Consider the following 24,703-nt stretch of genomic DNA (forward strand, 5'->3'; position numbering starts at 1 on the left):
ACAGATTAACAACGCCAACCCAACAAGTAACAGTAATCAAGAGAGTTCAAATGCATTAAACCCTCATGCACAACAGTGGAAGACTGAAACAAAAATGTTCATGTTCCAGAAGTTACAGATAGTTGTCAACGAGGCCCATCAATGCAGTTAAACTAAATACGACCTCAAGTCGCTCACCATTGTTAGCCGAAAATAATACCGAGAGCAATGTACCGTACGTTATTTGCGACGTGTCACAGATAATTAAGCAATTAAGTACAGGTCATAATTAGAATACGTGAGGCAGCTATAAAATGCATCTTCCTAAATACCTGACGACTCTCGGTTGCCTGGATATTCAGTTGCGAATTCCTCCGAGACAGAGGAGCGAACATTGTACTCCCTAAAGAAGAAATTAGTATTGTGACTGAAGAGAGAAGGCTCTTACTGATAATGAAGAGAACCCAATATGTCAATGGCAAATGGTATCAATGCAGTTGGGTGACATGCATGCTCCCTAGTGTCTTCCAGATTTGTGACACACAAGACAACAAAGGAAACTATTATTCTGATACTGAGGAAAGTTACTTACCTCTAATCGAAAGTAGTATTGTCTAGAAAACTCAGAAGTCGGAATATCTGACCACAGATCAGTAACGTCAGTTATCACAGCTGTTATGTATGTACATAGTAGCGTTTTCTGACAATCCAAGTGCTTTCGATGGGTACCGATACAAAATAGGTATAGTCCTGCACAATACTTTCTGTCACGCCAACAATTCTGTGCTTTCAACCAAAAAGGATTCTGTTACAAAATAAATCTGAAATGTGGTCGTATTGTGGATAATACAACCATCCCTGCCCGTATATACCAATCCTATAGTAGCGGTAGCTAAGGCTTGAGGAAAGATCTGACAGCTTTTAAACGCCAGAAAGTTATATAAAATTATCATACCTGTTGGGAGCACGCCAGAGAACTTGGACGAAGAGATACATAATCTACCTGCTGGCAGATTCTGACACCAGAGGATTCCTAAAAATGTAGGACCTTTGTAATCATCGGTAGAAGTTACAAGTTCAAGGTAATACTATTTGGCATGAATAGCAGCGCAGGCGTGTTTCTACCAAGTCTAGATACTGTGTTGGGCCCGGATTTGTTGGACTGAGTAACACTATATGTAGACAGTCTATTGATCGCTACCCACACATGCGACGAATACCTAGAGCTACAAGAAAAGGCTGTAAGAAAATTTACGAAGTTTGGCATCCTCTAAAGGAAGTTCTTATGACATATTGTTTCTTCACTGGGTATTATCTTAAAAGAATTCGTCGGACTCAGGTCATTTTTCAGGTGCATCGTGCCCGATCAGATCATAAAAATCGAAACACTATTGGGTTCACTTAAGAAAAATTGCGCTATTGGTACGGACAACTGAGTGACAACAGGAATTTTTTGCTATTGTTGGACACAAAGTTGCTGTAGCATCCAAACATGCAAAACGAGTTTGACATAGGAACTGATTCTCCCGCCAATGAGCTTGGACGTTGCTTGTTTCAAACAGAAGAAACTGTTAGTGGAAAAGAGTTATGAGCAATCGGTTTGGCGAGTCGGGTACTCACAACCTGTGACTGCTCGTATTCCACTGCGGAATTAAAAGCCTTAGCAGTGGTGTAGGGTACATAGATCCTTTTTATTATACACTCCTGGAAATGGAAAAAAGAACACATTGACACCGGTGTGTCAGACCCACCATACTTGCTCCGGACACTGCGAGAGGGCTGTACAAGCAATGATCACACGCACGGCACAGCGGACACACCAGGAACCGCGGTGTTGGCCGTCGAATGGCGCTAGCTGCGCAGCATTTGTGCACCGCCGCCGTCAGTGTCAGCCAGTTTGCCGTGGCATACGGAGCTCCATCGCAGTCTTTAACACTGGTAGCATGCCGCGACAGCGTGGACGTGAACCGTATGTGCAGTTGACGGACTTTGAGCGAGGGCGTATAGTGGGCATGCGGGAGGCCGGGTGGACGTACCGCCGAATTGCTCAACACGTGGGGCGTGAGGTCTCCACAGTACATCGATGTTGTCGCCAGTGGTCGGCGGAAGGTGCACGTGCCCGTCGACCTGGGACCGGACCGCAGCGACGCATGGATGCACGCCAAGACCGTAGGATCCTACGCAGTGCCGTAGGGGACCGCACCGCCACTTCCCAGCAAATTAGGGACACTGTTGCTCCTGGGGTATCGGCGAGGACCATTCGCAACCGTCTCCATGAAGCTGGGCTACGGTCCCGCACACCGTTAGGCCGTCTTCCGCTCACGCCCCAACATCGTGCAGCCCGCCTCCAGTGGTGTCGCGACAGGCGTGAATGGAGGGACGAATGGAGACGTGTCGTCCTCAGCGATGAGAGTCGCTTCTGCCTTGGTGCCAATGATGGTCGTATACGTGTTTGGCGCCGTGCAGGTGAGCGCCACAATCAGGACTGCATACGACCGAGGCACACAGGGCCAACATCCGGCATCATGGTGTGGGGAGCGATCTCCTACACTGGCCGTACACCACTGGTGATCGTCGAGGGGACACTGAATAGTGCACGGTACATCCAAACCGTCATCGAACCCATCGTTCTACCATTCCTAGACCGGCAAGGGAACTTGCTGTTCCAACAGGACAATGCACGTCCGCATGTATCCCGTGCCACCCAACGTGCTTTAGAAGGTGTAAGTCAACTACCCTGGTCAGCAAGATCTCCGGATCTGTCCCCCATTGAGCATGTTTGGGACTGGATGAAGCGTCGTCTCACGCGGTCTGCACGTCCAGCACGAACGCTGGTCCAACTGAGGCGCCAGGTGGAAATGGCATGGCAAGCCGTTCCACAGGACTACATCCAGCATCTCTACGATCGTCTCCATGGGAGAATAGCAGCCTGCATTGCTGCGAAAGGTGGATATACACTGTACTAGTGCCGACATTGTGCATGCTCTGTTGCCTGTGTCTATGTGCCTGTGGTTCTGTCAGTGTGATCATGTGATGTATCTGACCCCAGGAATGTGTCAATAAAGTTTCCCCTTCCTGGGACAATGAGTTCACGGTGTTCTTATTTCAATTTCCAGGAGTGTATTTATGGTAAACCTGTAAATGTGTTTTGCGATAACCAAGCGTCAGCTTTCTTGTTGACATGTAGCAATTAAATGATCGGTTAGCACGAGGGGCTCTGATTCTCAAAGAGTACCAGTAAGGATCATGTATATTAAAGGAAGTGATAATGTGGCAGCAGTCACGTTGTCTCGCTTACCAAGAGGCATGCACAAACCCACACAGTTAATAAACCAAACATTAGAATACAACGATTTGTTGATGCGAGATCAGACGTATAGGCAAATATTTTTGTGGATGTGTTGTAATATGTCCGGTCGGTAGAGCGCTGATCCAATGTGCAAAGCAATAACGACAAAATTGTCACAGGATCCGCCATTTCCTTTAACCCAGAGTTATAAAGTTGAAGATTAAATCCCGTTCTACCGAAAGGATTCTAACACCGACGAATGGTGTGTGTGTGTGTGTGTGTGTGTGTGTTTGTGTGTGTGTGTTTGTGTGTATGTGTGTGTGTAAATCAAAATTGTTTCAAGGACTTGATATGGTATATGCACATGACATTGAGGCATGCCGGCATAACCAAGTGCATAACTATTATAAAACAGTACTGCACGCAAAGAATCAAAAGATATGGGTGCAAAGTACTGTACAAACATGTGACATCTGACAAAAGAAAAACACATGAACAGATCAAACAAAAGTGAACCCCAACGCAGTTCGACGGAATATATATTTATACACTCCTGGACATTGAAATAAGAACACCGTGAATTCATTGTCCCAGGAAGGGGAAACTTTATTGACACATTCCTGGGGTCAGATACATCACATGATCACACTGACAGAACCACAGGCACATAGACACAGGCAACAGAGCATGCACAATGTCGGCACTAGTACAGTGTATATCCACCTTTCGCAGCAATGCAGGCTGCTATTCTCCCATGGAGACGATCGTAGAGATGCTGGATGTAGTCCTGTGGAACGGCTTGCCATGCCATTTCCACCTGGCGCCTCAGTTGGACCAGCGTTCGTGCTGGACATGCAGACCGCGTAAGACGACGCTTCATCCAGTCCCAAACATGCTCAATGGGGGACAGATCCGGAGATCTTGCTGGCCAATGTAGTTGACTTACACCTTCTAGAGCACGTTGGGTGGCACGGGATACATGCGGACGTGCATTGTCCTGTTGGAACAGCATGTTCCCTTGCCGGTCTAGGAATGGTAGAACGATGGGTTCGATGACGGTTTGGATGTACCGTGCACTATTCAGAGTCCCCTCGACGATCACCCGTGGTGTACGGCCAGTGTAGGAGATCGCTCCCCACACCATGATGCCGGGTGTTGGCCCTGTGTGCCTCGGTCGTATGCAGTCCTGATTGTGGCGCTCACCTGCACGGCGCCAAACACGCATACGATCATCATTGGCACCAAGGCAGAAGCGACTCTCATCGCTGAAGACGACACGTCTCCATTCGTCCCTCCATTCACGCCTGTCGCGACACTACTGGAGGCGGGCTGCACGATGTTGGGGCGTGAGCGGAAGACGGCCTAACGGTGTGCGGGACCGTAGCCCAGCTTCATGGAGACGGTTGCGAATGGTCCTCGCCGATACCCCAGGAGCAACAGTGTCCCTAATTTGCTGGGAAGTGGCGGTGCGGTCCCCTACGGCACTGCGTAGGATCCTACGGTCTTGGCGTGCATCCGTGCGTCGCTGCGGTCCGGTCCCAGGTCGACGGGCACGTGCACCTTCCGCCGACCACTGGCGACAACATCGATGTACTGTGGAGACCTCACGCCCCACGTGTTGAGCAATTCGGCGGTACGTCCACCCGGCCTCCCGCATGCCCACTATACGCCCTCGCTCAAAGTCCGTCAACTGCACATACGGTTCACGTCCACGCTGTCGCGGCATGCTACCAGTGTTAAAGACTGCGATGGAGCTCCGTATGCCACGGCAAACTGGCTGACACTGACGGCGGCGGTGCACAAATGCTGCGCAGCTAGCGCCATTCGACGGCCAACACCGCGGTTCCTGGTGTGTCCGCTGTGCCGTGCGTGTGATCATTGCTTGTACAGCCCTCTCGCAGTGTCCGGAGCAAGTATGGTGGGTCTGACACACCGGTGGCAATGTGTCCTTTTTTCCATTTCCAGGAGTGTATATGGGGCAGTATGAAAGTAGCAGAACACGCTACGTGGACGTATGGACAACCCTACTATACAAAAAATTTATTTTCTAAAGCATATTAGTAAATTGAATCACAGACGGTATATCTCGCTTAGAAATATTATGCTAACTATATTAATGCCAATCATTATTTATGATTTTTATATGTAGAGGAGACAATGTACACTCCCCTTCTTTCGTTCTTTGTCTCTCTTGTTCCCTTTTTCTCTAGATGTGACAACAGTTTACATAGCCATATCATGTGTGTCACCGTATATGTAATTAACTGTAAGAGTACGTAATTGTTCAAAACTGGTTATTTAATACCTTTATTCCGTAGTTTTGTGCGTTCTGTATCAAATATCTGCATTATTTTAGCGTTCATAGGAGGCGGACCGCAACACAATCTAGTAGCGCCTGATCGACCATTACAGTTAAGCGGCAATATTGAATTTCAGCATTTTTCTATCCAGAAGCGCTCATATCAGAGTAAATCGGCGAACCTGGTGCAGCCAATATGTTATTGTATTTCGAAGAACATTGATTTTATATAGGTTTTTTGTGTTCCTGGCCAGGTTACGGGTAACTAAGAGACATTGAAGTTATTTTATCAGTTAAATAATATGACAGCGATTAAAATGGAACTGAAGCTAATGCATACTTTTTGCTATTCAGTGTCGGTGAAAAATTTCACGTGGAATTTTATGTTGTAATGTCCGTCTACATGTAGTGAGTTAGTGTTAGCCATAGATATGTGTTACCCCTGATTATAGAATCATGCATTTGTGCTGGTTACAGAAAGGATTATTAATTGCAATAATTAATTTATAAGACTAACTGAAATAGCCCTGTGGGAAGTCAGCCTCGAACACAACTAAAATACATTATCCGCCATTTCTATTAATAAACTTTAACTACGGTATACCTTAAAATCTAAATGACAAACAATGGTACTACTCACTAATACTGAAAGTATTTTCTCATTATCAATAACATATTTGTAGAGACATTTTAATATTGCCGCCTTGTAACTGTGGGGACGATGTAAGTGTTGTAATAGATAAACGTACACTTTTGTATGTGATAGCATTACATATTTGTATGTTTTCTCATGACAATTGAACGAGACCACATGTGAGAAGAAGGGGCGTAACGTGAGTAGAATTATTGAACTACATGATTAGTAAATATCATGTATGGACTGCAGTGTACAGTTCCGATCGCTGTATGGTAACAAAGGCGTATGTTCAGCAGGTATCTAGGGCATGTGTTGTAGCCTGTAGTGGTTGTACAGCACTAAATCATTTACTCGTGTTGTCGTTCGCGTAGTAGTGTTGTTTCCATTTCCTTTGCGTAGAGATTTGTGCATTTCGTGTTAATTACTTGCGGTGCTGCATGTGACTAAACTATGGGTAGACCAAAGAAGCAGATAGACCAACAAGTAAGCTAAAGGTTAACTGTGTCAGAAGCTATGCATGAATTTCACAAAGATAAGATATTGCAAAATGTTGACGTCAGAATTGGACATGAAACAGATGCAGTAAATGAAAAAAATGCTCCCTCAATCACAGAAGGTGAACAGATGGAAAGCACGGATGGACAGAGACCTAAAAGAGAGATTAATGAACAGGAAATAGATAAGCAACAAAATGTACCTACAAGTATGCCTATATCTGATCCATTTGAGGAACTATTACGCAGATTAAAGGAGTTTGATAATTTTAGTGATGAACACGAGGAGACATTAGAAACGCGTGAAAAGGAAGGGGATGAAAGGTTATTAGTTGAGATACAGATGAAGGCTTATATAAAATAAGAGAAAGTTCTTGAGGCGTTAAAGGGTGCATATAAGGACTTGTCAGAATTAGGACAGTCCTTGTCCACAAAATTAAAAACGTTGAAAACTAATTACCTAACAGTGAAAGAAAAAGTAGAGACATTTATCGAAAAATTCGATGGGTTTGTAATTGATCTTAATAAAGAAGTAGAGGAAAACTGTTTCGAAAAAACTAAGAACAGAGATAATCTGTTGGAAAATTGATTAGATATGGAAGTCAAGAGATTATAGAGCGTATCGAAGATCAAGTGACAGGAGCGATACAGCCTTTAACAAATGGAATTCCGAAAACATTCTTGGCACTGTTCCTAACTTTGAAGCTGCGTCGGACGCTGCTGCTAATAAACAGAAGCCAATCAACACGCTGTGGCAGCGTCGCACGACAGAGTGTTTTGGTGAAAATCACAGCAAAGTAGCTAGTAATAAATCTATATCAAACAGCGATGCACCATGAGACGATATGTATGGCAACGCGCGAAGCTGTCCATTCAGTTGCTGACCATAATGCACAGGTATATTTAGTTGTAATAGTCATATAGAAAAACAATAATCTGTAGGTAGGGAGGCACCGCCTTCATTTCGAGTTTGGCTACTGGAAAAAAGCTTTATTAATCGCATACAATTCTTGCCGTTTACAGATAACAAGAAATCGTTTCACCCAGTTAAAGGCTTCACAAATATTTTGCATACTGCATATAATCATATTCATTGTCTTATGTACTCAAGGCGATTCGGCTCTTAAGGCGACACAAATAACAGAATCGGCTACTGCAGAAGACCAATTTAAAAATGTATCCACAGCCAAATTTTGATCATCGAGCATTCAGGAACATTAGAGGAAACAGGTTGACAGTCCTGAATGATACAACCCAAAATAAGGATCCTTACATAAATATTTCGACAGGTGTAGTAATAAACAGCGGTATTGGTATGAGCCCACCTCCATTTGGAATTTGATTTACTTGTTAAAAGCTACATTAAATATTCGGGAGAAACTAGTTACCGTAATAAAAAGTGCTTTAGACCAGTTCTTGTCCCTGTTGGATTCAATCTAACATACGATGACTTAAGGAATGGGGGCGAGCATGGAAACCACAGAATATCTTCCTCGAAAAGAGAAAAACGTAGCCATTCACAACATGGAAATGGTAATCGCAATGGGAGTCCGAACCACGATGGTGTAAATGCGTAGCTGTACTTTGTGATAAAACAGGTGCTACGGATGGATACCAATACAAACTAGATGTAGCTCACCAATATTTTCTGTCTTGTCTACTACTCTCTCCCATGGGCCAAAATGGAGTCTGATATGAAAGAAATTCGGAAGGTGGTGGAATGACCCCGTATAGCAATTCCCTACTAGAGGTAGGTAATAGATCTGACTGGTTCAAATGCCTCTGAGCACTATGGTACTTAACGTCTGAGGTCATCAATCCCCTAGAACATAGAACAAATTAAACCTAACTAATCTAAGGACATCACATACATCCATGCCCGAGGCAGGATTCGAACCTGCGACCGTTGCGGTCGCGCGGTTCCAGTCTGTAGCGCCTAGAACCGCTCCGCCGCTTGGTCTTAGACGCCAAGGAGATGAACAGTTTTATGATACCTGTTTGTACCACGCCATATAACTTGGAAGAAGAACGACAGAAATTCAATTAAGTAAAGTAAGTTATCCCCATAGATTTAAAATTTTCATACTGGCAAATTCCGTTAAAAAAGGACTGTAAAGAATGTAGAGCATTTATAATCAGTGGTAGAAGTTACCAATTTAAGGTACTACCATTTAGCACGAATGTCAGTGCAGCCATGTTTATAACAGCTCCACATACTCTGTTGCGCTTGGAATTGTTAGACCATGTATCACTATTGACTGCTACCTAGGCATCGGAGGAACACCTAGAGCTACTATAAGAGGCTCTAAGAAAATTTTCGGAGACGTAACTATGAACCTCGAAAAATCGAAGGGGGGCACGCAGCAAACAAAATTTCACCATTGGGTATTACCACTGATCCTAAGGAAATGCGAGCTGTTGAGGCATTTCCCCAACTGCGACCCAAAATGTGACTAAAAGCGTTCTTCAGATTCGTGCCCGATCAAATACTAAATACCAAGCCACTATTGGTTTTACATAAGAAAAATGCACAGTAGGTACGGACAACAGAATGCCCCGAAGAATTTTCGACAATCATAAGATCACTGTTGGATGCAAACTTGACTACCCACACATGCAAAACTAGCTTGTCACAGTAACTCACGCCTCCACCTAGGGGACGGGACGTTGCCTGTGTCGAATAGAACAAGCCGTTAGTGAAAAAGAGGTACGAGTAGGAGGTTTCACGTGTAGGGTACACAGAAGCTGTGAGCGCTCGTATACCGTGACATAATTAGAAGTCTTAGCGGTGGTGTCTGCACTACGGGAGTTGCACTTTTTAATTTACAGTGAACGTGTGAAAGTGTACTATGATTATAAAGCGCTTGGTTTTCTATTGACATGTAAGCTGTTAAGCTTCAAGTTAGCGTCTTACTCTCCAAGAGTACCAATTAAGTGTCATGTACATTAAAGGAAGTGAGAACTATATGTTAGACGCCTTGTTTCACTTGGCATGATGCACGGATGAACTCACATAATTAAAAGAGCAAGCATCAGAATACGAAATACACTCCTGGAAATTGAAATAAGAACACCGTGAATTCATTGTCCCAGGAAGGGGAAACTTTATTGACACATTCCTGGGGTCAGATACATCACATGATCACACTGACAGAACCACAGGCACATAGACACAGGCAACAGAGCATGCACAATGTCGGCACTAGTACAGTGTATATCCACCTTTCGCAGCAATGCAGGCTGCTATTCTCCCATGGAGACGATCGTAGAGATGCTGGATGTAGTCCAATGGAACGGCTTGCCATGCCATTTCCACCTGGCGCCTCAGTTGGACCAGCGTTCGTGCTGGACGTGCAGACCGCGTGAGACGACGCTTCATCCAGTCCCAAACATGCTCAATGGGGGACAGATCCGGAGATCTTGCTGGCCAGGGTAGTTGACTTACACCTTCTAGAGCACGTTGGGTGGCACGGGATACATGCGGACGTGCATTGTCCTGTTGGAACAGCAAGTTACCTTGCCGGTCTAGGAATGGTAGAACGATGGGTTCGATGACGGTTTGGATGTACCGTGCACTATTCAGTGTCCCCTCGACGATCACCAGTGGTGTACGGCCAGTGTAGGTGATCGCTCCCCACACCATGATGACGGGTGTTGGCCCTGTGTGCCTCGGTCGTATGCAGTCCTGATTGTGGCGCTCACCTGCACGGCGCCAAACACGCATACGACCATCATTGGCACCAAGGCAGAAGCGACTCTCACCGCTGAAGACGACACGTCTCCATTCGTCCCTCCATTCACGCCTGTCGCGACACCACTGGAGGCGGGCTGCACGATGTTGGGGCGTGAGCGGAAGACGGCCTAACGGTGTGCGGGACCGTAGCCCAGCTTCATGGAGACGGTTGCGAATGGTCCTCGCCGATACCCCAGGAGCAACAGTGTCCCTAATTTGCTGGGAAGTGGCGGTGCGGTCCCCTACGGCACTGCGTAGGATCCTACGGTCTTGGCGTGCATCCGTGCGTCGCTGCGGTCCGGTCCCAGGTCGACGGGCACGTGCACCTTCCGCCGACAACTGGCGACAACATCGATGTACTGTGGAGACCTCACGCCCCACGTGTTGAGCAATTCGGCGGTACGTCCACCCGGCCTCCCGCATGCCCACTATACGCCCTCGCTCAAAGTCCGTCAACTGCACATACGGTTCACATCCACGCTGTCGCGGCATGCTACCAGTGTTAAAGACTGCGATGTAGCTCCGTATGCCACGGCAAACTGGCTGACACTGACGGCGGCGGTGCACAAATGCTGCGCAGCTAGCGCCATTCGACGGCCAACACCGCGGTTCCTGGTGTGTCCGCTGTGCCGTGCGTGTGATCATTGCTTGTACAGCCCTCTCACAGTGTCCGGAGCAAGTATGGTGTGTCTGACACATCGGTGTCAATGTGTTCTTTTTTCCATTTCCAGGAGTGTACTATTGACGCAGTATCAGACGTACAGGCAAAAATTACTGCACGTGTGTAGGTATATGTCCGGTCTGCAGAACACTGATCCTGTATGGAAAGAAATGAAATAAAAATTTACACAGGATCCTATGGCGACGGTCCTCACTACTCCAGAGAATACCGTATTCGAAACACTGGAATTGCTGCAGCAATATGGGTTGGCAGTACAGTACAAGCTATTCCACGTTACACCAGCGACTGCAGCTGCCAACCCATGAGCATCACTTGTGTGCATAAGAATTGGTCACTGTCTCCTTATACCGGACCACTGAGCTACGGCTGACGGTTCTCTACAGTACACCTAGTCAACCAGCTGCCGAGTTTGTCCGTCATCTACGAGACTTAGGCTCCGTAAGCATTGGAGTCCGCCTCTGGATTCTACGTAGCTATTACTCACAGACATAGTGACCGGTTTTTAATATTTTAGAGGACTTTTAATAATTTCAAAATGTCTAATTGTGCTGAATATTTTACAAGAAAAAGGGCCATTTAAGTTCAACATTTCTTCTTATTTAATAAATATGATTTTGTTACTAATTGTGGAGAATCTGACTGAAGATAACCTACAGCGATCCCCAGCATTCCCAAGAGATCCGGCTTGTACTTTAAATCAGAACTGCCAAAGTAGGAAGACGAAAAAAATATTTGAATAAGATTAGTTACCGTTAGACTTAGTTACCAGTGAGATATGTTATCAACACTTTCCTTACCACATTTATTCCAGTCACATCTCATCCCACATTTTCCCCTTTCACTATGGTTCTGCCCTATTGCACGTGGGCTTCTTGTTTTCAAGAGACCGATGCCACCTTGCTTCTTGCTCTAACAACTAATAAATCCACTTTCTGGAGTAAGTAGCTCAAGAAAAGTATAGTCGTTGCCTCTTGTTCTACCTGCGGAAGAAGTAGTGAACTGTTAGCCTAATTATTATATCATTGAACCTTTGACCTTATTCACATAAAACAAAAGTATTTAGTTGTTTGTTCTTACTAGAAAATGAAGTGCGCTACACTGCTATTTGAAACAGAGACAGACTATCTCGGTTAAACACCATTCAGTGCAACAAATCTCAGACGCCTGTAAGTAGCTACCATACTTACCTACCACTTGTAGCTGGACCACATAGGTTAACATTGCCTTCACAAAGATAACATATATTTCGGTATCAGTACTGCTGCCATCTCACACTCTCTCTGTCTCTCTCTGGTACTGCAGTCCTGTACTACTGTCTAACACATATTTAGATACCGGCTGTAGCTGTCCCTTGATATTCTTATCAAGGATCTATCTCCATTCGCATATAGCTGCACACAAACCTCTTAACTACATCTGCTCCTCTTCACTAAACTTGAGGCATGCTGGCATAGTCTGTCTCCATTATAATTTCAGTCTAATATCCAGTTTCCTTAGTTAAACTTCTGTCGCCGGCTGAAGTGGCCGTGCGGTTCTAGGCGCTACAGTTCGGAACCGCGTGACCACTACGGTCGCAGGTTCGAATCCTGCTTCGGGCATGGATGTGTGTGATGTCCTTAGGTTAGTGTTTAAGTAGTTCTAAGTTCTAGTGGACTGATGACCTCAGAAGTTAGGTCCCATAGTGCTCAGAGCCATTTTTGAACACTGTCTCCTTCGCCTCTACCACTTTCTGACAACTCATAACCTTGGCTGACCTGCAATTGATGGCACGGTAGCAGCTGCAGCCGAACAGGTTATTTTCCTCAAGTATGCTGTCACCTGTCCGTTGTCAAGTAGTTCATGGAGGTGAACCCGCCAACAACTTTGGTGGGGATTCCTTACAGCTACATTTTATAGACTTAAATAAAAACTTCCTGTTTGTAACAAAGTTCTGTTCAGTTACTCCTTGTTTGAGACACTCTATGGTTATCACCTTCACCTGGGCCATAGAGGTTGTCAAAGGTTAGCATTGTGTGGTTTGGGAATGGAATTTTCACAATGCAGCGGTGTGTGCTGTGTTGTGTGCTGTGAAACTTTCTGGCAGATTAAAACTAGGTGCTGGACCGACCTTCGAACTCGGGACCTTTGCCTTTCGTGGTCGTTGGCCACATACACCCATTCTACCCTCAAAGTCTATCTAACCTGCAAACACAAACAATATCTAATGCCACAGTCACTTTCAGCTTAAAGTCTAACTAGAACGGCTTTTTGCCCTCATATCAGGCTCTGGCCATGAACAAAAATATGAACAAAAACTAAACAGATCTCCGATTGTCTTGTAATATAAGGGGGAACAGGAAACAGTACAAATATTTTTTTTCAGGTGGTGTACAAAGCGGACAGATGGCGGGTTATTCAGTGGTTGGGGGAGGGATTCGGAAATTCACAGCAGATCTGTCGCCAAACCTCCCTCATCAGGTCAGAGAAGGTACTATAAAATTCAAGTGGAAGACCATCAGGTCCAGGGGATCTGCGACTGGGCCTCACACATTTCTTCCTCCTAGATTGTGTTGTCTCCTTGTGCCCTTTTTATAGGTGGCACATAGTGCATCACTCCACAGCGTAGTGGCAGGTTATCCAGGTGGTCTTCTCAGTCATTAGGAAACACTAAGTACTGAATATGTTCACGTCAGTCCATCCTCTGCTACACTTTCAAACACTTCTCACACACGATTCACCCGAATGCTAAGGAGGGTACATAAACAACGACCCCAAGCAATTCTCAAATAGCGAACCATAGTATGTCTTGTGCCCTAAAACAGTGTAGTGCCTCATGAAATACAACCAAAAACCTGAAACTCTGCTGTGAAGTCACTAAAAAAGGGTGACAGCGCCTCACATTTAACCCACAAAGTGGCCTTACATTAAGTAGCAGGGATGTAAGTTTTGTTATTGCGAATCTGTTTGGTCGGCTTTACAGACTGAGGCATCCATCGCAACAACAATGTTAACGTGCGGCATGTGAGGAGCCAACAGTCAGCAATATTATCACAAACGAAACTGTGTCCGTCGGAGTTGACAAAGCCGCATCTGGGGCACAGAGAGCCGTCGGCAAGATGTATACTGTATAATTGTGGATCGGGAATTTTTCTGTCGCTATCACATACCACAGCGGCCCCATAGTGGTGGGACTGAAAGGCGATAACACGTTACTCAATATCTGGTTGCAGCCAACCACCAGATGTCGGCATTGAACACAATAGTAAGCATAATCGTTTGTATTTTGAATAAAGTTCAGTCTTGATCACACTATTTATGTTTCAAAGACATAGGTAACCGGTTTCGTTTATTTTTACATAACCATCATCAGACCCATGGCTCCCTTAGGATGGTAGGCGGAGCTCTCCTCAGCCGCTACGAAGTCAACTGATTCGTAGCAGCTGAGGAGAGCTCCGCCTACCATCCTAAGGGAGCCATGTGTCTGATGATGGTTATGTAAAAATAACCGAAACCGGTTACCTATGTCATTGAAACATAAATAGTGTGATCAAGACTGAACTTTAGTCAAAATATAATAATCTATTGATCACTGCATTTCAAAAATGTGTACCAAAATTTTCTTTTGAATGTAGCAGTAAAAGTCCGTGGTTCTAGGTACCATCTTGGTTGGTAGGACTTTCAACAGATAACGCATGTCGACCAGGCAGATACGAATGCAACGTATTTGTAGCACGATATGTGTAAAGGAGATCCGCAGATGGAGAGATTAAGGTACCACCCCTTTCATCAGGGTGCTGTTGGAGGTCCATTTTCCCACAACATGCAGGTGATGCATCATCCACAGAAAGACAGCGTGCACCCTATGGTTTCAATGCTGCCAGCTTGTGTGGACAACGTCAGTGTCTCATAACACCCTACCCTCTCTGACGAAATGAGCAAAACCCACATGGCATTTTGCAGCCACTCTAGCAGGCAGCCCAAATATATGTGTGTAACGATCAAATTTCAGGGCGAGACAGATGTTCACAAAATGTTGCCCCATGATCAAGTCAAGCATTCAAAAGATATGGAGATGAACTTGGGTGTCCAGTGTGTAGCCCCTGCAGTATGCTGGACTTTTCCATTGTAGTTATCTCCCAAACATTTCATCTCTGGGACCTTGGTATTGGGCACTGATGTATTGGTGGTCAATCCTCCACTCACATCCACATTGCGGCTTTCTCAATTTGATATGACTTCTGGCCACCTCGCCGTAGCACTGAAACCGTATGATAGTTGTACATACATCTACCACTGATCCCACCAAGAATGCTACACCAACCACATAGGCAAATCAATTAAAACGTAAATTGAGGAGGCGCCCTCCAAATTGTCACATAGACTATAAAGTGCAGGCTTGAGGGCGACGGCAGAGAAAATCGGCTTACAGAGTGCAACCTTGTCTCCAGTGCTCAGTAAAGAACTACTTGATCAGGCTGTGGATGTGGCCCCTCCGGATGAGGTGAAGAGCCACACCAGCTGAAACTATTTTCTTTAAGATAGTCCACAAGAAACTATGCTCAGCTCAGTCGAACGCCACGAGGGCGCCTTCTAAATAAGACAGCACACATCTCTATAAGAGATCAACGCCATGTGAATATTAATTCCACCTCCCAGACAAGCTGTGTCGGCTTGAATGACATCCTTGACAGTGGAGATGATATGAGCACAAAGTATCTAGGCAACCAGACTGCAACTCGATCTCTCTAACTTTGGCAGGTGGAATTCTTGCAGTCAGCACCAGGAATGCACAGCAGAGCACAAAGTATCTAGGCAACCAGACTGCAACTCGATCTCTCTAACTTTGGCAGGTGGAATTCTTGCAGTCAGCACCAGGAATGCACAGCAGATCTGTCGTCAAACATCTCCTATCAGGTAGGGGAGAATGTACTTTTTTTTTGTCATCTGTCTACTGACTGGTTTGATGCGGCCCGCCACGAATTCCTTTCCTGTGCTAACCTCTTCGTCTCAGAGTAGCACTTGCAACCTACGTCCTCAATTATTTGCTTGACGTATTCCAATCTCTGTCTCCCTCTACAGTTTTTGCCCTCTACAGCTCCCACTAGTACCATCGAAGTCATTCCCTCATGTCTTAGCAGATGTCCTATCATCCTGTCCCTTCTCCTTATCAGTGTTTTCCGCATACTAATTTCCTCTCCGATTCTGCGTAGAACCTCCTCATTGCTTACCTTATCAGTCCACCTAATTTTCAACATTCGTCTGTAGCACCACATCTCAAATGCTTCGATTCTCTTCTGTTCCGGTTTTCCCACAGCCCATGTGTCACTACCATACAATGCTGTACTCCAGACGTACATCCTCAGAAATTTCTTCCTCAAATTAAGGCCGGTATTTGATATTAGTAGACTTCTCTTGGCCAGAAATGCCTTTTTTGCCATAGCGAGTCTGCTTTTAAAGTCTTCCTTGCTCCGTCAGTCATTGTTTATTTTACTGCCTAGGTAGCACAATTCATCGACTTCATGACCGTCGATCATGATAAGTTTCTCGCTGTTCTCATTTCTACTACTTCTCATTACCTTCGTCTTTCTCCGATTTACTCTCAAACCATACCGTGTACTCAATAGACTGCTCATTCCGTTCAGCAGATCATTTAATTCTTCTTCACTTTCACTCAGGATAGCAATGTCATCAGCGAATAGTATCATTGATATCCTTTCACCTTGTATTTTAATTCCACTCCTGAACCTTCCTTTTATTTTCATCATTGCTTCCTCGATGTACAGATTGAACTGTAGGGGCGAAAGGCTACAGCCGTGTCTTACACCCTTCTTAATACGAGCACTTCGTTCTTGATCGTCCACTCTTATTATTCCCTCTTGGTTGTTGTACATATTGTACATAACCTGTCTCTCCCTATAGCTTACCCCTACTTTTTTCAGAATCTCGAACAGCTTATACCATTTTATATTGTCGAACGCTTTTTCCAGGTCACAAATCCTATGAAAGTGTCTTGAGTTTTCATTAGCTTTCCTTCCATTATTAGCAGTAACGTCTGAATTGCCTCTCTCGCCCCTTTACATTTCCTAAAGCCACACTGATCGTCACCTAGCGAATTCTCAATTTTCTTTTCCATTCTTCTGTATATTATTCTTGTAAGCAGCTTCGATGCATGAGCTGTTAAGCTGAGTGTGATAATTCTCGCACTTGTCAGCTCTTGCCGTCTTCGGAATTGTGTGGATGAGGCTCTTCCGAAAGTCAGATGGTATATCGCCAGATTCATATATTCTACACACCAACGCGAATAGTCGTTTTGTTGCCACTTCCCCCAACGAATTTAGAAATTCTGATGGAATCTTATCTATCCCTTCTGCCTTATTTAACCGTAACTCCTCCAAAGCACTTTTAAATTCCGATTCTAGTACTGGATCTCCTATCTCTTCTAAATCGACTACTGTTTCTTCTTCTATCACATCTGACAAATCTTCACACTCATAGAGGCTATCAATGTATTCTTTCCACCTATCTGATCTCTCCTCTGCATTTAACCGTGGAATTCCCGTTGCACTCTTAATGTTACCACCGTTGCTTTTAATGTCACCAAGGGTTGTATTGACTTTCCTGTATGCTGAGCCTGTCCTTCCGACAATCATATCTTTTTCGATGTCTTCACATTTTTCCTGCAGCCATTTCGTCTTTGCTTCCCTGCACTTCCTATTTATTTCATTCCGCAGCGACTTGTATTTCTGAATTCCTGATTTTCCTGGATAACGTTTGTACTTCCTCCTTTCACCAATCGACTGAAGTATTTCTTCTGTCACCCATGGTTTCTTCGCAGCTACCTTCTTTGTACCTATGTTTTCCTTCCCAACTTCTGTGATGGCCCTTTTTAGAGATGTCCATTCCTCCTCAACTGTACTGCCTACTGCGCTATTCCTTATTGCTGTGTCTATAGCGTTAGAGAACTTCAAACGTATCTCGTCATTCCTTAGTACTTCCGTATCCCACTTCTTTGCGTATTGATTCCTCCTGACTAATGTCTTGAACTTCAGCCTACTCTTCATCTCTACTAAATTGTGATCTGAGTCTATATCTGCTCCTGGGTAGCCTTACAATCCAGTATCTGGTTTCGGAATCTCTGTCTGACCATGATGTGATCTAATTGAAATCTTCCCGTATCTCCAGGCCTTTTCCAAGTATACCTCCTCCTCTGGTGATTCTTGAACAGGGTATTCGCCATTACTAGCTGAAACTTGTTACAGAACTCAATTAGTCTTTCTCCCCTTTCATTCGTTGTTCCAAGCCCATATTCTCCTGTAACCTTTTCTCCTACTCTTTCCCCTACGACTGTATTCCAGTCGCCCATGACCATTAGATTTTCGTCCCCCTTTACATACTGCATTACACTTTCAATATCTTCATACACTTTCTCTGTCTTCAGCTTGCGAAGTCGGCGTGTATACCAGTATTATCGTTGTCGGTGTTGGTCTGCTGTCGGTCACTGAACTGTTCACAGTAACACACCCTCTGCCCTATCTTCCTATTCATAACGAATCCTACACCTGTTATAACATTTTCTGCTGCTGTTGATATTACCCGATACTCATCTGACCAGAAATCCTTGTCTTCCTTCCACTTCACTTCACTGACCCCCCTACTATATCTAGATTGAGCCTTTGCATTTCCCTTTTCAGATTTTCTAGTTTCCCTACCACGTTCAAGCTTCTGACATTCCACGCCCCGACTCGTAGAACGATATCCTTTCGTTGATTATTCAATCTTTTTCTCATGGTAACCTCCTTCTTGGCCGTCCCGGAGATCCGAATGGGGGACTATTCCAGAATCTTTTGCCAATGGAGAGATCATCATGACACTTCTTCAATTAAAGGCCACATGTCGTGTGGATACACGTTACGTGTCTTTAATGCAGTGGTTTCCATTGCCTTCTGCATCCTCATGTCGTTGATCATTGCTGATTCTTCCGCCTTTAGGGGCAATTTCCCACCCCTAGGGGAAGAGAGTGCCCTAAATCTCTATCCGCTCCTCCGCCCTCTTCGACAAGGCCGTTGGCAGAATGAGGATGACTTCTTATGCCAGAAGACTTCGGCCGCCAGTGCTGATTATTTATCAAAATTTAAGCAGTGGCGGGGATCGAACCCGGGACCGAATACGTTTTATGATTGTGAATCAAAGACGCTACCCCCTTTTTTTTTATTGTATTTTACTAAAACATACAATACAAGTATTCAACAGTACAATTAATGATTAAACCATTTGCAACATTAAAAAAAGAACCAGTTTTAAACTATTTATATGCTAAATATGTCTAATACAGTAATAATGGTAAAACAAACTTTAAAAGTGGTTACAGTATAACTTTGCTCAAGATAACTGAGATTATTCTAGGTGCAAACTATTGTCACCCAATCAGTGGGTTTGTCTTCAAAGTTGAATTCACTGTTTAATTTGTAAAACTGTCCATTGAATAAAAAATTATAGCATATTTAATACCAGTTTTCTTGACTATGAACCAGTTTAAATACAATCCAATTAAACACATACAAAAAAAAATAGTTCCGGAAGCAAGGTTAAAGTAAATAATAATAAGGAACCAAGTGACTTATTTTTCTTCTGTTCGTTCTCGTTCAAGGTGTTGTAATGGTTTCACATATTTAACCAACTCCCATTCTTTCAAAAATGATCTTCAGCATGTTGCCATAGTGCTTCTTGTGGTTGCAATACGTGCTGATTTTTGCATATTCACACTTCATGTAAACGCGGAATTCTATCTCGTTGTCCGACCCAAGTGTGTGGATGACATAACTAACATATTTTACCATTAACCAGCTAATGGCGTTGGTTTTTAATTTCGGAAAGTATGTCATATCCGGTCTCAGGAGGAGCGACGGCGTTATATATTGCATAGAGGATCTGGTGAGAAAGGCGATTTGTTGCCTGATCCAATTCCAGTTATGCACATTGCCACCACAGGTGAATCTGTGGCTGAGTGTATCCACCAGATTGCATTTTCCACAAAGGTGTGTCTGGTTTAAACCGATCCCATATAGTCTCTCGTTGGTGCTGATGACATTATTAACTGTTTTGTACCATGCGGAAATAGCGTCTGTAGATAGCCCGGCATAGTTGATGTTCCGCCATACAGCTTTCCAGTCACAATTTGGGAATTTCGTTTCAATTTTGTTTCTACCCTCATTTAACTTCCTTTCAAGTATGATGTCGCGCGCTGTGATACGTGTGTTGCTTCTGATTTCGTCACTAAGATAACTTGCTTCGAGGAAAAAGTTCCTCACGTACTGCAGACGGGCATTAATCCTTCGCACATCAATCGGTGCTTGCAGGCTATGGGGTGTCACAGCCTCAAAGAGCTTTGCGGTTATACATTGTGGAAGTTCTCTGAGTATATGGAAAGTCCGTTTGAGGAACAGAGCAGACGCTTTATTGCGAATATCCACCAAACCGAGGCCCCCGTTTCTGACATCCAGTATAACCGTAGTCGCACCAACCCTGATTATGTCTCCTCTCCATAAATATTTGGTAACAGTGGACATGATCCCTTTCGCTACTAGTTTAGGGATTGGAAATACCTGCGCAGTGAAATACGCTTTAGACAAAACGCAGGAGTTGATGAATCTGACTTTTTGCACCAGGTCCATAGTTCGATGGATGTTCTCCATTACAGCACCATGAACTTTCCTCCTAGTTTCCGTCCAGTTAAAAGCAGCCATCCGCATCGGACATGCCATTAAGGTGATTCCCAAAGTTTTATGTTTGTTGTCTTGTTTTGCCCATGCCAGTCGAAGGTGATCTAGGCCCCGTAGATTCAATATTTGACTTTTGTTTTCATTTGCTGTCGCTACCGACGCTAGACAATATCTTTGGATTTCTCTTTCCAGTGTAACTGTCTCCTCCTTATTCCTTATTACAACGCCCACGTCATCAGCATAAGCTCGTATGACAGTTTTCTCACCACTCAATGTTATGCCTGTTAATCTTGCGTGGACAATGCGGAGGAAGGGCTCTAAAGATACTGAAAATAAAAACATTGATAAGGGACTGCCCTGTGGAACCCCTCGCCTTATCTGTATGGGTTTAGATGTTTGGCCATTGATTGCTATTTTCGCATTTACATCTGTTGCAATATTCCTTAGCATGTTCACAATCTGGGGGTGGAAATCCATTCTTGACAGCGTCGCAAAGAGGTATCTATGACTAACGCGGTCAAAAGCTTTGTTGAAATCTATAAAGATTAAAGCACATTTTATACTTGTCACTGAGGTAATTGCAATGACGTCTCTGTATGCAGATAGACTTTCGAATATCGTTCTGGTCGGAGAGCAAGATTGGTGATGACTCAATATTTTGTTGGAAAAGGCAGAGAGTCTTTTGTTGATAATACGCGAAATTATTTTGTAATCAGAATTTAGTAGCGAAAGAGGCCGAAAATTGTTTAAGTTGGTTTTGCCTTTAGTCTTAGGAATCAGTACTATTTTACTTTCCTTAAACTCTGCAGGGACCGTTTTTCCGTTCAGGACCTCATTTGCCATGGAAGTGATCTTATCCCCAATTATAGACCAGTAGCGGGCATAAAACTCCACAGGGAGGCCATCAAGTCCCGGAGATTTTTTGAGAGGTGAGTTACGCACTGCCTCATGCACTTCATCTTTAGTAATAGGTGACAGGATGTCAGCGTTGTCTGTTCCCGACAATTGTGGACCTAAAATAGTGAGAAAATCCGCGAGAGCTGCATCTTCCACTGTGGTAGGGGCATATAAGGTTTCATAGTACCTGTGGACTTCGTCCAGTATTTCTTTCTGGCATGTGAGCTTTGTACCAGTATGCGTCTGGACTTCATCAATAAAAGTTTGACGTCTATTTTTAGCATGCCGCACCAAGTGATACAGAGAAGCTGTTTCATCTGCTATGACTGATGTGGCTTTCGATTTAATTTTTAGTCCCTCCATCTGTTGCCGTTTAATGCTTAATAACTTGGCTTTTATTTTTTTGATATCATTCAGACGAATTACGTCATCATGTGACTGTTTATATAAGTCTCTTAAAACCTTATAATAAAACTCCATTGTATTCCTCAACTCCCTGTGCCTCGCTGCACTATACTGCATGACAACTTTCCGCAGCCTTGGTTTAGCCCTCCTTGTCCACCAGTCAATGACTGTTGGGTGCTTGTCTACTGTGCGGAGGCACATAGTCCACGCAAACCTTACTTCCTGTTCCAGTTCTTCGTCAGTTAAAACAGAGATATTTAAGTTCCATTGGCCTCTGAATCGACGGGTTGGCTGTACACTTAGATTAAAACAAGTTAAAAGTGTACTGTGATCGCTAAAATACACTGGAATAGTCTCAACGTTTAATAAATAATTTTGCAAATTTGATGACATGTAAATTCTATCTAGTCTGCTGCGAGAGTGGCTGGTTATATACGTGAACCCGACTGACGTCGGGTGCTGAAGTTCCCACACATCCTTAAGGTGTAGATCACTTACTAACTTTTTTAACTGTGGCGAGTAGTTGAAGTTGGGTTGTTGATCTTTCTGGTTTAAAACACAGTTAAAGTCTCCACCTAGTATAAGAGAACACGGATTTTTCCTCAATAAATAAATCAGTTCATCTTGAAAAAACTTCGCACGATCCAATTTGTGGGAAGTTCCTGATGGGGCGTAAAGGTTAATCACTGTCACATCGAAAATTTTTATGCCTATTGCTCTTCCTGATTCTAGTCGTTCGATTTCAGTCACCGGAATGCCTTCCCTTATAAGAATGGCTGTACCGATATTGGCTTCCGTAGAAACATTAACAATTTCAAAAAAGCCTGGGATCCGAAATTCCGCTATCGCAACTTCTTGTAGCAACGCGATATCTGTTCCGGACTGGTACAAGAATTCTTTTAGTGCTGCCAATTTCAAGGGTGACTGTATTTTATTAATGTTAATAGTAGTAATGCTATAAGCTTGCAGCACAGACATACCGGAAGAAGCTATTTGAGATGAGGTTAGGTATGATTATAGCAGCAAACGTGCTTCCCTACAAGGCACGATCTTTACAAGCTCTGTGCCCAATTCATGTACTAACTGCCTACAAAAATTTGCATTGCTTTTAAACAAATAGCTTGACAAGAAAAGTATCCTGAAATCCTGACAACGCATTGCTATAAGTCACTGTGGCCATTCTCTTTCTCCTCGTCAGTGTTGGCCCTGATGACTTCATATTTAATATTCTTTTTCTTTATGTCTTTCTTCTCTGGTGTGACTTTCGCTTGATGACGCGTGACAGCAAGACCCGGTGTCTGTCGCAGCCGCCGGCGGTGGCTAAATGGGGCAACGGCCGTGGCTTGCGAGTCGTCAATGTTTGGCTCCGGCGTGGTGTCTGTTGTGTTGTTTTGCTGGCGAGGCGGTGATGCTTGTGTATTTCCTCCTTCGGCGCGGCGTTGCGCTTCGGAGTCAGCAGGTTCTTTACCTGGTACTTCCTCGTACGGTTTGCACTGTATGGGTTGTGCACTTGATGCGGTTATTTCAGCCGTGACCTCAGGCTCAGGGTCACATTTCCGTGAAAAATCACTATCCGCTGCGTCACTATCTATTCGTAGCGGTGTAAGTCCTTGTGCGGAAGTGGGAGCCACATCGACCGTCGTTCCATCTCCTTTTTCCACTTCTAACAGATCTTCAGGACTGGGCTTCGGCCTCCTGGCAACGGGTGTTTCACAGGAAGAGTCCTCATCAACATTTCCTTCAGTGTCCTCTAGAGGACGCTTTTTTGTGGGAATCTCGCTGTCACGGGACGGAATTTCAGCAGTTAATGCAGGTTTTAAAGACGGAAAGTCATTAACATTAAGTGCAACATTTTCAGAGGTAGTAACAGGATCCACGACCGCCGCCGGCTCTGTTGTATTACCGGCTGGCAACAAATCGTTGAGTGTCAATTTCCGGCGTTGCGTAAGGTTATTTGTTAGCACAAATACACGGCGAGGGCAGACCTGACGGAGGTGACCAGACTCGTTACATACATGACATGTAGGGGTTTGCCCTGAGTACATAACATGCGCCTTGTGCCCGTCAACAAAGATGTGGGAGGGAATGTTTGCTTTCTCTTCCATCTCCACGGAGCGTATGCCGTTAAAGCACTGCAGCTTGAAATGCGAAGCCCACCTTTCGTTGACTATTTGCCTGACAACCCCATACTTTGATAGGACATCTTTAATTTTCGAATTGTCTACTTCTATGGGAATATTCAAAACCCTAACATTCCTAATTGCAGACTCGGAATTCCGGAGTTTGACAGTACTTTTAGTACCATCACGGTGTATAAATTCCGTTTCATAACCAAATTTTGCCAGAAAGCGGTCTACACTCGCGGAATCGTTAAACTTTACAAAAATGCAGTATTCATCCGAGTCCAGCTGCATGGTACGAACAGATTCAGAATGAAGGCCAATTACCTCGGTAATCCAGTCGTGTATTTCAAGTGCAGAGGGCTGTACTCGACGGGTGTACTTGTCGAAGGTGAAAATCACGGTGTTTTTTCTCACGGAGTTTGCCATGGTGTTCTGCAGCGAAGAAATCTCGGACAACGCCGAAATCC

Source organism: Schistocerca cancellata, chromosome 8 (assembly GCF_023864275.1).
Source record: "Schistocerca cancellata isolate TAMUIC-IGC-003103 chromosome 8, iqSchCanc2.1, whole genome shotgun sequence".
NCBI classification, from domain to species: domain Eukaryota; kingdom Metazoa; phylum Arthropoda; class Insecta; order Orthoptera; family Acrididae; genus Schistocerca; species Schistocerca cancellata.